We start from the raw sequence: 13,091 nt of genomic DNA, 5'->3' as shown, positions 1-13,091 counted from the left end.
TATAACGGTTGCAATGTCCCAAGGTCGTGCAATCCCCTTTTGCAATTTTCTGACAAGCAGAATGGGGAAGCCAGATTCATTTACAAACTGTGTTACTGATTACACAACTGCAGGGATTTGCTTAACAACTATGGCAAGAAAGATTGTAAGGCGGGGCAAAGTTCACTTAACAACCGTCTCACTTAGCAAGAATCGGGGGCTCAATTATGGTTGTAAGTCAAGGACTATAAGAACTGACCATTGACCTCGCTGGCCAGGCCTTAGGCTAGGGGTCGGCAACCTTAAACACTCAAAGAGCCACTTGGACCCGTTTCCCATAGAAAACACTGGGAACCACAAAACCCTTTTAACATCTAAAATGAAGATAACACTGCATATATTGTTTTTTACCTTTATGCTATGTATAAAAAAAACTATAGTGTGTTGCATTTATGAAATCAATGATCTGCTACAGAGAAAACTAATTTTTATTTCTGCATGCAACAAGAACATTTTGAACTCCGGGAAAAAAAGGACGGGTCGAAAACCTCAATAAATCTCATGCCGGCAGGTGTTGGCAGTTGTGACGCATGTTTTGAGAGACAGGGAGCCGCATCAGAGGAATGAAAGAGCCACAAACAGCTCCAGAGACATGGGTTGCAGACCCCTGCCTTAGGGGAACTGTGATCTAAACATCCATTGGATTTATTTCATTCCCAATTCAGGATGGAAATTTTTGCCAGCCCGTGCTGCATATAGGAGCTCCTGCCCAAATTTTCTAAGAGATTTTATTTGAAGAATATTCCTTAGGTTTTAAGGAAGCCAAACCTCCTTCAACAGAACTCCAAAAGAGGGAAGTGAAACTGTAGAACACAGATTTTAAGAAGCACTTTTATGGATTACCATAATTCTCTAGACCCTTCCCTGAAATCTACGTGTTTATCTACATTTAAAGAGCCATTTTGCAGTGTTTTTATGCCCTTGTGACTCTAAAATCATTGCTGCCTACATTTGGAGCGGCAAGCTTTAAATTCCCCTCTGTAACTGGAGTGATAGAAATACCTAGTAAAACACAGATTTTGTTCCATTTATTAATTCAGTCATGGTCTTTATTTATTTATTTCTTCTTTTTTTAAAAAAAACACCGTTTTTCTCAAAGGAGGCCTTAATTTTCTGCTTGAAAAATGCAAGCTAAATATTTCAGTCCCTTAGTAGATGGATTTGCAGCTGAATCTTTATTGTGCTGCTCAATTATTTAGATGACAGAAAGGTTTACAACCAGATCCTCTTCCCCATCGTGTTCTGCTGAAGTTCATGTAAGGTCAGCTGCAAAGGATTCAGCAAGATTGCTTTGCTGGAATCCTTTTTTAAGATTCTATCAGATCTACCCTCTTCCTTCTCATAACGGGGGAGAAGATGGAAACTGGGGTTTTGAACAAAACGAGGCATGAGTTTGACATCCTGTGTCTCTCCCTCAAGATCAAATAATATAGGTAGTCCTCAACTTACAGCCGCAATTGGGCCCCCGACATTTACGTCGCTAAGTGAGAAATGGGTTCCGTGAGTTTAGCCCCGTTTTATGACTTTTCTCGCCACATTTGCTAAGTGAGTCACTGCCGTTCTTAAATTAGGAAGACGGGTGTTAAGTGAATCTAAAATTCCCCGTTGACTTTGCTTGTCAGAAGGTCACAAAAGGGGAACGTATCACGACGTATGACTGGAACGGTCATAAATGTGAGTCAGTTGTCAAGCATCTGAATCAGTGGGGGAACTCACTTTTTTTTTTATTACCGGTTCTGTGGCCGTGGCTTGGTGGGCGTGGCAGGGGAAGGTTACTGCAAAATCCCCATTCCCTTCTCACTTTTGGGAGAAGGATATTGCAAAATCTCCATTCCCACACCTCTGGGGCCAGCCAGAGGTGGTATTTGCCGGTTCTCCGAACTGCTCAAAATTTCTGCCACCGGTTCTCCAGAACCTGTCAGAACCTGCTGAATAGCACCCCTGATCTGAATGTACATCACATGACCATGGAGATACTGTAGCAGTGATAAGTGTGAAAAAATGGTACAGATACAGATTAACAGAGTTGGAAGGGACCTTGTAGGTCATCTAGTCCCACCCCCCATTCCGCTCAGGCAGGAGATTCTACACCATTTCTGACAGATGGCAGTCCAGTCTCTTCTTGAAAGCTTCCAGGGATGAAGCTGCTGCAACTTCTGAAGGCAACTTTTGTTGCTCTCACTGCCAGAAAATTTCTCCTTATTTCCAGGTTGAATCTCTCCTTGTTCAGTTTCCATCCATTATTCGTTGTCTGGCCTTCAGGTGCTTTGGAAAGTAGCTTGACCCCTCCTCTCTGTGGCAGCCCCTCAAATATTGGAACCCTGCTATCATGTCTCCCTTTGTCCTCCTCTTCATTATGTCAATTTTTCAGTGCCGTTATAAATTCGAACAGTCACTAAATGAACTTGTTGAAAGTTGAGGACTACCTGTGTGTGATTGTGTGATCTTACAACTTCAAACACTGTGCATTGCCACTCTTGATTCTTTATTCCATAAAATCGTAGACACAGGAGCAGTTTTTTCCCCGAACGCCATCACTCTGCTAAACAAATAATTCCTTTAACACTGTCAAACTATTTACTAAGTCTGCATTACTACTACTATTAATCTTCTCATCGTTCCTCTCACCCATCTCCTCCCACTTATGACTGTATGACTGTAACTTTGTTGCTTGTATCCTTGCGATGCATATTGATATTGATTGTTTCCTGATTGCTTATCTGTACCCTATGACTATCATTAAGTGTTGTAAGTGTTGTACCTTGATGAAAGTATCTTTTCTTTTATGTACATTGAGAGCATATGCACCAAGACAAATTCATTGTGTGTCCAATCACACTTGGCCAATAAAGAATTCTATTCTATTCTATTCTATTCTATTCTATTCTATTCTATTCTATTCTATTCTATTCTGTTGTAGAAATGACAAGACACAAGCCAGCTCCTCTGGGAAGGAAGGGTTTATTATATATGCGCAGGTTCACGTACAGAACAAGGCTGTAAGTCTGAACAAATTAGGGGATTTCCAGCCAGGCTTTATATACCTTATAGCTACGTGCAAGCAGCAAATATGTTATCTCAGCATGTTACATTCCATATATGGGTATAGTTCCAAGAATAACAGAAATGGGGAACCGATATTATATCAGGGGGTCACACAAGCATGTTTACAGTTATGGTAAAGCATAATATCTGCAACGGCAGCAGGATGTGGTTATCTGAGCTCAGCATATTTCGGGATGGTAGGGGGTATATGGTCCACCGGAGGCAGCTGCTTATCTGTTTCAGCTGACAAGGCTTTTTATTTGCTTGACCAAAGATGTCTCTTACAGAACAAGGCCTACTGCTTGATACCTGTCTGTTTGGTTCTCATATTCCTTTACCAACCCACCTTATTCCCCCCTTTGTTACTCATCTCAAGGCAGAAGAGTAACATACCCTTCATCATTTACCTCTGAAGTCATGTGTCCTAGCTGCCACATGGCCATAACCTGAGCCGTAGCGTTTCTTTTGGCTATCAAGGATAAGCTGTTGGATATAGTGCGCACAAAGATTGGTAGTACACAAGGAATGAGGACACAACCAGCTGCAATAAGGCCTATGAGGGCCATGATTGCCTGCAAGCCAGGTAATTTCGGGAACCAACTACCAAGACTTCCTTGAGATTCACTCCTTTGTGCCATACTTGGTCGGGGTTATATGTAAGCTGTCTTAGCTCAGTGGTTAACTGCTTGATTACTGTACCTGTCTCATCGATCTGCAGACAACAGTTAGACAGATTGAATTTACCACATACTCCTCCTTCTTTGGCTAGAATGTAGTCCAAGGCTAGTCTATTTTGGTATACTGCTGTCCTTAATCTATCTGTGGTATCTGATAGCACGTTGAGGGCAGTGCTGATTCGTATGCCAGCCATGTCTAATATTGCCTGCAAACGTATGAGACGGTTTAACAAATAGACAGGAGTCCGGTAGCCCCAGGATCCATCCTCGCCCATGTTGCTCTACCATAAGTACATATAATTCTCTCATTGGTCCAGATTTGCAAATCGGAGGTGTCCTTTTCCTCATATTCTGCTAGATTTTTACATGGGAAGGATGAAAATGGTGAATCAGGGTGTGTTCCATCCATTTTGTAGGCTGGAAATAAGCCTCTTTTAGTCCTTTGTCCCAGATGTTCATATACTGGTACCCCCAATACTTGTCTTGCTTGAATGGGTAAAAGGAAAAATGATGGCTTAATCCAGCCTAGAATGCAGGAGCCTGACCAATTAAAGGGAAGCTGTTCATAAGCCAGCCGTCCACAAATCCAATACATGTTTTCTGGGGCCTTCCATATATTAGATGGGTTGGATGAATTGAGGTAGGATAGAAAGGTGGTATTGAACTTGTCAGGCTGTGACGAGTTACCTGGTGATTGCCATCTTGTATAGGTTATATCCCAGGAACCAAGACATATCAGGTCTCCTACCTTAGTGGTCCCATTGCGAGTAAAACAATTGTTTCCTACCAGGTTTGTAGTCAGCGTCCAGATGATATCCTGGCTCTCACGTCTGGCTGTGATGTTTCCTGCTACTGACATGTTATTATACATTGAGGGGGCTGCCTCTGTTGCTTCCCAGGGCCATTGTTCCCCCATGTTAGTACCTCCACACACAAAACAGTTCTTAACTGTTAGAGTCTTGGCTATATCCTCTGCCATCTCTATAAACAGGTTTCTAGCATAGGGACTGATATCCACTGGGTTCTTTTCCATTTCCCGGAGCTTATCATATATTGTCCACCCTAGTGATTTGACCTGTCCTTCATACACAGTTTCAACCTTAATAGTCAAATACGTCTGGGGATCCCTGCCCTGGCCGTCTATCCCAAAAGCATAGCTCATCATAGATGGATACGATTGTGCTAGTTCCATTATTATGATGTTCCCATTTCCCCTACGGAAGGACGAGACGTGTGGACATCCTTTGTAGCCACCTCCAGTGTAGTCGCATACACATGCCCACCCTGTACATTGTGTGGTTCCTCCACACGGTAACCATTGGTCTGGATTACCATGCCAACCCTTGGTGTTTACCCCACACAGAAACTTGTGGTTGAAATAATACGTTTTTACCCACGCTTCTGACCCGCATTTGGAACCATATCCATATGAGAGCGCTTTACAGGCATCAAACATCAGTACGGCCGGGCGGACTCACCTCTACCTCTTCCGGTTTGCCTAAACCCAGGCCTGTATCCTCTCATAGAATAGGAATAGGAATAGAATAAGAATTTAGAATAGAATAGAATAGTGGAGTGGAGTGGAGTGGAGTGGAATAGAAGAATAGAATAGAATAGAATAGAATAGAATAGAATAGAATAGAATAGAATAGAATAGAATAGAATAGAAGAGAATATAAAATAGAATAAGAATTTAGAATAGAATAGTGGAGTGGAGTGGAGGTTTTAAGGAACGACTATGGATTATGATTTGTGCTAGATTTTAATTTTTGTTGTTAGTTTTATACCCTGTACTCGGTTCTCGGAAGTCCTGGGGGGTGGGGGGAGGAAGGGGAAGGGAGGGGGAGGGGGTAGAAAATGGATTGATAGTTAATGTACAAAGATGATTGAAGATGTATAATTAATGTAAGATCGGACTTGCCTGGTTACTACTTTAGAATGAAGGGAAAGAAGGAGTAGAAGAGAGAAGGAGGAAAGAGAAGAGGAGGAGGAGGAAAGGAAGGAAGGAAGAGGGGAAGAGGGAGAAGAAAGGAGTAGGGAGGAAAGAGGAGAGGATGTAGATAAGAGAGGGGGAGGATGGTTATGGAAAGTAGAAGAAGGTAAAGAAGGAGAGTAAAAGGAAAAGGAAGGGGGTGGTGACCGGGCAAACCCGATTAATTGTATATGAGGGTACATTAAATATGTTATTGGATATGTTATTGGATAAGAATGTCAAAATAAAACTTTTTAAGACAAAAAAAAAAAAAAAGAATTTAGAATAGAAATAGAATAGAACAGAATAGAATGGAACGGAACAGAACAGAATAGAACTTTATTGTCACTGAATAATTGGCATACATTAAAATGAAATTTCATTGCATATAGGTCTCAGAGGGTCACCACCTCAGATTCTCAGCCATCCAAGTCATGGCTGTCCCTACGGTGCTTTTTCAAGAGGCAATTGGACTTCTCTTGTTTTTTGTTTGCAGTCGTTTCGCTTCTCATCCAAGAAGCTTCTTCAGCTCTGACCCATCATCCAGTCATCCAGACACTGAATAAAGTGACTTTTTTTTTCACACGTCTGTTGCAGAATTCCCCCTGGTCACATGATTAAAATTCAGACACCTGACAACTGACTCATATTTATAACGGTGGCAGTGTCCCAAGGTCGTGCAATCCCCTTTTGCAATTTTCTGACAAGCAGAATGGGGAAGCCAGATTCATTTACAAACTGTGTTACTGATTACACAACTGCAGGGATTTGCTTAACAACTATGGCAAGAAAGATTGTAAGGCGGGGCAAAGTCCACTTAACAACCGTCTCACTTAGCAAGAATCTGGGGCTCAATTATGGTTGTAAGTCAAGGACTATAAGAACTGACCATTGACCTCGCTGGCCAGGCCTTAGGCTAGGGGTCGGCAACCTTAAACACTCAAAGAGCCACTTGGACCCGTTTCCCATAGAAAATACTGGGAACCACAAAACCCTTTTAACATCTAAAATGAAGATAACACTGCATATATTGTTTTTTACCTTTATGCTACGTATAAAAAAAACTATAGTGTGTTGCATTTATGAAATCAATGATCTGCTACAGAGAAAACAAATTCTTATTTCTGCATGCAACAAGAACATTTTGAACTCCGGAAAAAAAAGGACGGGTCGAAAACCTCAATAAATCTCATGCCGGCAGGTGTTGGCAGTTGTGACGCATGTTTTGAGAGACAGGGAGCCGCATCAGAGGAATGAAAGAGCCACAAACAGCTACCAGAGACATGGGTTGCAGACCCCTGCCTTAGGGGAACTGTGATCTAAACATCCATTGGATTTATTTCATTCCCAATTCAGGATGGAAATTTTTGCCAGCCCGTGCTGCATATAGGAGCTCCTGCCCAAATTTTCTAAGAGATTTTATTTGAAGAATATTCCTTAGGTTTTAAGGAAGCCAAACCTCCTTCAACAGAACTCCAAAAGAGGGAAGTGAAACTGTAGAACACAGATTTTAAGAAGCACTTTTATGGATTACCATAATTCTCTAGACCCTTCCCTGAAATCTACGTGTTTATCTACATTTAAAGAGCCATTTTGCGGTGTTGTTATGCCCTTGTGACTCTAAAATCATTGCTGCCTACATCTGGAGCAGCAAGCTTTAAATTCCCCTCTGTAACTGGAGTGATAGAAATACCTAGTAAAACGCAGATTTTGTTCCATTTATTAATTCAGTCATGGTCTTTATTTATTTATTTCTTCTTTTTTTAAAAAAAAACACCGTTTTTCTCAAAGGAGGCCTTAATTTTCTGCTTGAAAAATGCAAGCCAAATATTTCAGTCCCTTAGTAGATGGATTTGCAGCTGAATCTTTATTGTGCTGCTCAATTATTTAGATGACAGAAAGGTTTACAACCAGATCCTCTTCCCCATCGTGTTCTGCTGAAGTTCATGTAAGGTCAGCTGCAAAGGATTCAGCAAGATTGCTTTGCTGGAATCCTTTTTTAAGATTCTATCAGATCTACCCTCTTCCTTCTCATAACGGGGGAGAAGATGGAAACTGGGGTTTTGAACAAAACGAGGCATGAGTTTGACATCCTGTGTCTCTCCCTCAAGATCAAGTAATATAGGTAGTCCTCAACTTACAGCCGCAATTGGGCCCCCGACATTTACGTCGCTAAGTGAGAAATGGGTTCCGTGAGTTTAGCCCCGTTTTATGACTTTTCTCGCCACATTTGCTAAGTGAGTCACTGCCGTTCTTAAATTAGGAAGACGGGTGTTAAGTGAATCTAAAATTCCCCGTTGACTTTGCTTGTCAGAAGGTCACAAAAGGGGAACGTATCACGACGTATGACTGGAACGGTCATAAATGTGAGTCAGTTGTCAAGCATCTGAATCAGTGGGGGAACTCACTTTTTTTTTTATTACCGGTTCTGTGGCCGTGGCTTGGTGGGCGTGGCAGGGGAAGGTTACTGCAAAATCCCCATTCCCTTCTCACTTTTGGGAGAAGGATATTGCAAAATCTCCATTCCCACACCTCTGGGGCCAGCCAGAGGTGGTATTTGCCGGTTCTCCGAACTGCTCAAAATTTCTGCCACCGGTTCTCCAGAACCTGTCAGAACCTGCTGAATAGCACCCCTGATCTGAATGTACATCACATGACCATGGAGATACTGTAGCAGTGATAAGTGTGAAAAAATGGTACAGATACAGATTAACAGAGTTGGAAGGGACCTTGTAGGTCATCTAGTCCCACCCCCCATTCCGCTCAGGCAGGAGATTCTACACCATTTCTGACAGATGGCAGTCCAGTCTCTTCTTGAAAGCTTCCAGGGATGAAGCTGCTGCAACTTCTGAAGGCAACTTTTGTTGCTCTCACTGCCAGAAAATTTCTCCTTATTTCCAGGTTGAATCTCTCCTTGTTCAGTTTCCATCCATTATTCGTTGTCTGGCCTTCAGGTGCTTTGGAAAGTAGCTTGACCCCCTCCTCTCTGTGGCAGCCCCTCAAATATTGGAACCCTGCTATCATGTCTCCCCTTTGTCCTCCTCTTCGTATGTCAATTTTTTCAGTGCCGTTATAAATTCGAACAGTCACTAAATGAACTTGTTGTAAGTCGAGGACTACCTGTGTGTGATTGTGTGATCCTACAACTTCAAACACTGTGCATTGCCACTCTTGATTCTTTATTCCATAAAATCGTAGACACAGGAGCAGTTTTTTCCCCGAACGCCATCACTCTGCTAAACAAATAATTCCTTTAACACTGTCAAACTATTTACTAAGTCTGCATTACTACTACTATTAATCTTCTCATCGTTCCTCTCACCCATCTCCTCCCACTTATGACTGTATGACTGTAACTTTGTTGCTTGTATCCTTGCGATGCATATTGATATTGATTGTTTCCTGATTGCTTATCTGTACCCTATGACTATCATTAAGTGTTGTAAGTGTTGTACCTTGATGAAAGTATCTTTTCTTTTATGTACATTGAGAGCATATGCACCAAGACAAATTCATTGTGTGTCCAATCACACTTGGCCAATAAAGAATTCTATTCTATTCTATTCTATTCTATTCTATTCTATTCTATTCTATTCTATTCTATTCTCTTGCAATGTCCCATCTGCAGTGATTTCCATCTGGGGTTCCATTTGTGCATTGCACCTTTGCAGGTAAAAGAGAGGTGCATTTCATGGCTCAGGGTTATTCACATGTAACCTTGGATATACGGTATCCCTTTCAGCCACATAAGCAAGATGCACAGCTCTGCAGAACTGCTCCCTTCAAGCATGTTATATTCATTTGCTTTGAATAGCCCTTGTTAAAGGCTCTCCTAGAATCCAGTGGGAAAATGCTTAACAAGAGTTAGCCTTGTTTAGCTGATGGCAATGCTATAATCCTCGAAACCATTGTGAGCAGCACACAACCATTTTTAGTGGAACATGTTCCTTTATCCTCAGTACAAAATGAACTGTAGAAAACAACCAAAGACAATAAAGTTTGAGCAGTAAAATAGAATAAGACAAATATTCAAATATCATTCAGTTTTGGTCACCACGAAGTACAAAAGATGTGGAGACTCTAGAAAGAGTGCAGAGAAGAGCAACAAAGATGATTAGGGGACTGGAGGCTAAAACATATGAAGAACGGTTGCAGGAACTGGGTATGTCTAATTTAATGAAATTATGGACTAAAGGAGACATGATAGCAGTCTTCCAATATCTCAGGGGTTGCCAGAAAGAAGAGGGAGTCAAATTATTCTCCAAAGCACCTGAGGATAAAACAAGAAGCCATGGGTGGAAATTAATCAAGGAGAGAATCAACTTAGAACTAAGGAGAAATTTCCTGGCAGTTAGAACAATTAATCAGTGGGAAACCTGCCTCCAGAAGTTGTGAATGCTCCAACACTGGAAGTTTTTAAGAAGAGGTTGGATAACCATTTGTCTGAAGTGGTGTAGGGTTTCCTGCTTAAGCAGGGGGTTGGGCTAGAAGACCTCCAAGGTCCCTTCCAACTCTGTTATTCTATTCTATATTCTTTACTTTGTTCGTTAGAGCTGTATTTCAGTCTTTTTATTTATTCTAATTCAATTCAGTTTATGTCTCATTTATTTTTTAAAAAAACATGGGATTTCTGAGTTAACTGTAAGGCTTTTCCATAACAATCTTTTTTTGTTTCTTTTGATATTCCAGATGATAGCTGACCCAACAGTAGCATAAATTTAATATTCCACATCAAAAAGACCGATCATATCCATTTTTTTTTTCTCAGATGAAAACAGAGACTGATAGGTTGGTCATGAAATCTTCTTTCTCGGGCCAAAATTTCAACTCGGAAGCCCTAAATGCTGAATTGCCTTTTGGCATTTTTGTTTTGTTTGCAATCGCTCCATTTCAAATCCAGTGGAGTGGCTGAAATTGTGGCATGCTAGTGTTTGCTTAATTATTTTACTGGAAAAGTATGCCATCTCAAATATTTGTGTTCTAGGATAGCATTTTTTAAAACTTGGCAACTTTAAGATGTATGGACTTCAACTCCCAGAATCCCCTAGGCAACCTGCATGTTAGGGAATTCTGGGAAACTGAAGACCATACATCTTAAAAGTTGCCAAATTTGAAAAACAAAACCCCACACTGACAATTTAGAAGCAGTTGATTTAGATATAATATTTATATTTACATAGCAGGTCTTGGTTTATCCCCAATAGGAAAACTATGACACAATTCCACTCTCCTATCTATAAATGTTGCTGTTATTGTCAACCTTGTAATACATCAAGGACTAATTCTGCAGCTGGCAGTTTCATGCTCTTCAAGTGTTTAATGAGCTGCTGCACCTAGGGCAGGTGACTAGGAAGGGGGAAAAACCCCTAGAAAAACAAATAAATGGCCAAGCAGCCACATAATGAAAAAGCAAAAGTGTGTGACTGTAACAAGCTTGTTGGAGAATAGAATAGAATAGAATAGAATAGAATAGAATAGAATAGAATAGAATAGAATAGAGTAGGGTAGGGTAGGGTAGGGTAGGGTAGGGTAGGGTAGGGTAGGGTAGGGTAGGGTAGAATAGAATTAGAGTAGAGTAGAAGACAAAAGAAGAGAAGAGAGAAGAGAAGAATAGAGTAGAATAAGAGTAGAGTAGAATAGGATAGGGTAGGGTAGGGTAGGGTAGAAGAGAATTAGAGTAGAAGAGAAGAGAGAAGAATAGAGTAGAGTAGAGTAAGAGTAGAGTAGAATAGGGTAGGGTAGAAGAGAATTAGAGTAGAAGAGAAGAGAGAAGAATAGAGTAGAATAAGAGTAAAATAGAATAGGGTAGGGTAGGGTAGAATTAGATTAGAGTAGAGTAGATAGAAGAGAGAAAAGAAGAATAGAATAGAATAGAATAGAATAGAATAGAATAGAATAGAATAGAATAGAATAGAATAGAATTCTTTATTGGTCAAGTGTGATTGGACACACAAGGAATTTGTCTTTGGTGCATATGCTCTCAGTGTACATAAAGAAAAAATAAAATATATTCATCAAGAATCATAAGATACAACACTTAGTAATAGTCATAGGATACTATTAAGCAATCAAATCATTCTAGGAAACAATAAAACCAATATAAGTTATAAAGATACAAGCAACATGGCTATAGCCATAAGTGGAAAGAGATAGGTACAGTCTTGGAAGTTAAAAAAATAATAAAAAGTTTGGTGCAGCCGTTAATGGCAGGCAGGCAAAGTGTCTCTCTCACTGTCTTGTTCTTCATTTTAAAGGATTTATCTTTGCAGGACAAAGTCTGCGTTTGTTCTTTTAAGCATCGGAGCTGAGGTGAAATCCACCCAGCAGGCAGAAGGTCTCTGTGGTGCTGGTAATGTGGACATTTCGACCTTGCGCTTAGCAATTTGTCACACTGCGCTATTCAAACGATGAAGCGGCTCCTATACTTTCAAAGGGGGTTCCATTCACAATCGGCTAATTCTGTTGTTGTGCCAGGATTCATCATCGGGCTGCTGTGGGATCGCTTTCTGGTGCCAAGATTCAATCCTGTAGGAGTTAAAAACGGAAATGTAAGGCCTCTGGAGAAGATCTTGAGTGATGATCCGCCATCAAGGCATTGCCAACTCTAGGTGAATATCTTCAATGACGATCTGTCCCTAATGTGGTCCTTCTGCTCTTCTAACTATGCTCCCATCTCCGTGGTAACTGAGCTTATCCATCTTGCTGCTAGTCTTCTTCCTCTTCCCTATCTCAAAGATGCTTTTTCAAAAGGCAACTGGACTATTAATAGACTATTAAAGACAACTATGACCTGGATAATGAAGAATCTCCACAGACCTCTTCCTTATCCTTCCAGCTTTCCCAGCAGCGCCACCTTCTCCAGAGCGTTAGGTTTTCATTTAATTTGTCCAAAATAAGATAATTTGAGCCTGGTCATTTGTGCTCTGAATAAGAACTTGGCCACTGGCAAGATTAGCAAAGATGTTCCGAAACATGTCCGCTAAAGGTTGGAAAAACAATCAGATCCCGGGCTCTTATTATCATATGTGGTGGATAATGTCCAACAACAACAAAAAATTTGGGACGGAAACAGATACATGGTTTGAAAAAATGATAAAGCAACATATAGACTTAAGGCCAGAAATATTCTTGTTAGGTATAATCCCTGAAATTTATAATAAAGGGAATACATATCTAATACTACATGTACTGACAGCAGCAAGAATTATATCTGCACAATATTGAAAAGATGAAGATGAAATGCAGATGAAAATATAATTAGAAAATTATTAGACTATGCGAAGATAAATAGATTAATATTAAAAATCAAAGACAAGGAAGACAGAGAATATTTTACCACATGGGACTTATTTTATCAG

Source organism: Ahaetulla prasina, chromosome 12, assembly GCF_028640845.1.
Source record: "Ahaetulla prasina isolate Xishuangbanna chromosome 12, ASM2864084v1, whole genome shotgun sequence".
In the NCBI taxonomy this organism is placed as follows: domain Eukaryota; kingdom Metazoa; phylum Chordata; class Lepidosauria; order Squamata; family Colubridae; genus Ahaetulla; species Ahaetulla prasina.
The sequence above is the reverse complement of the archived record's forward strand: the minus strand, read 5'-3'. Positions refer to the sequence as shown.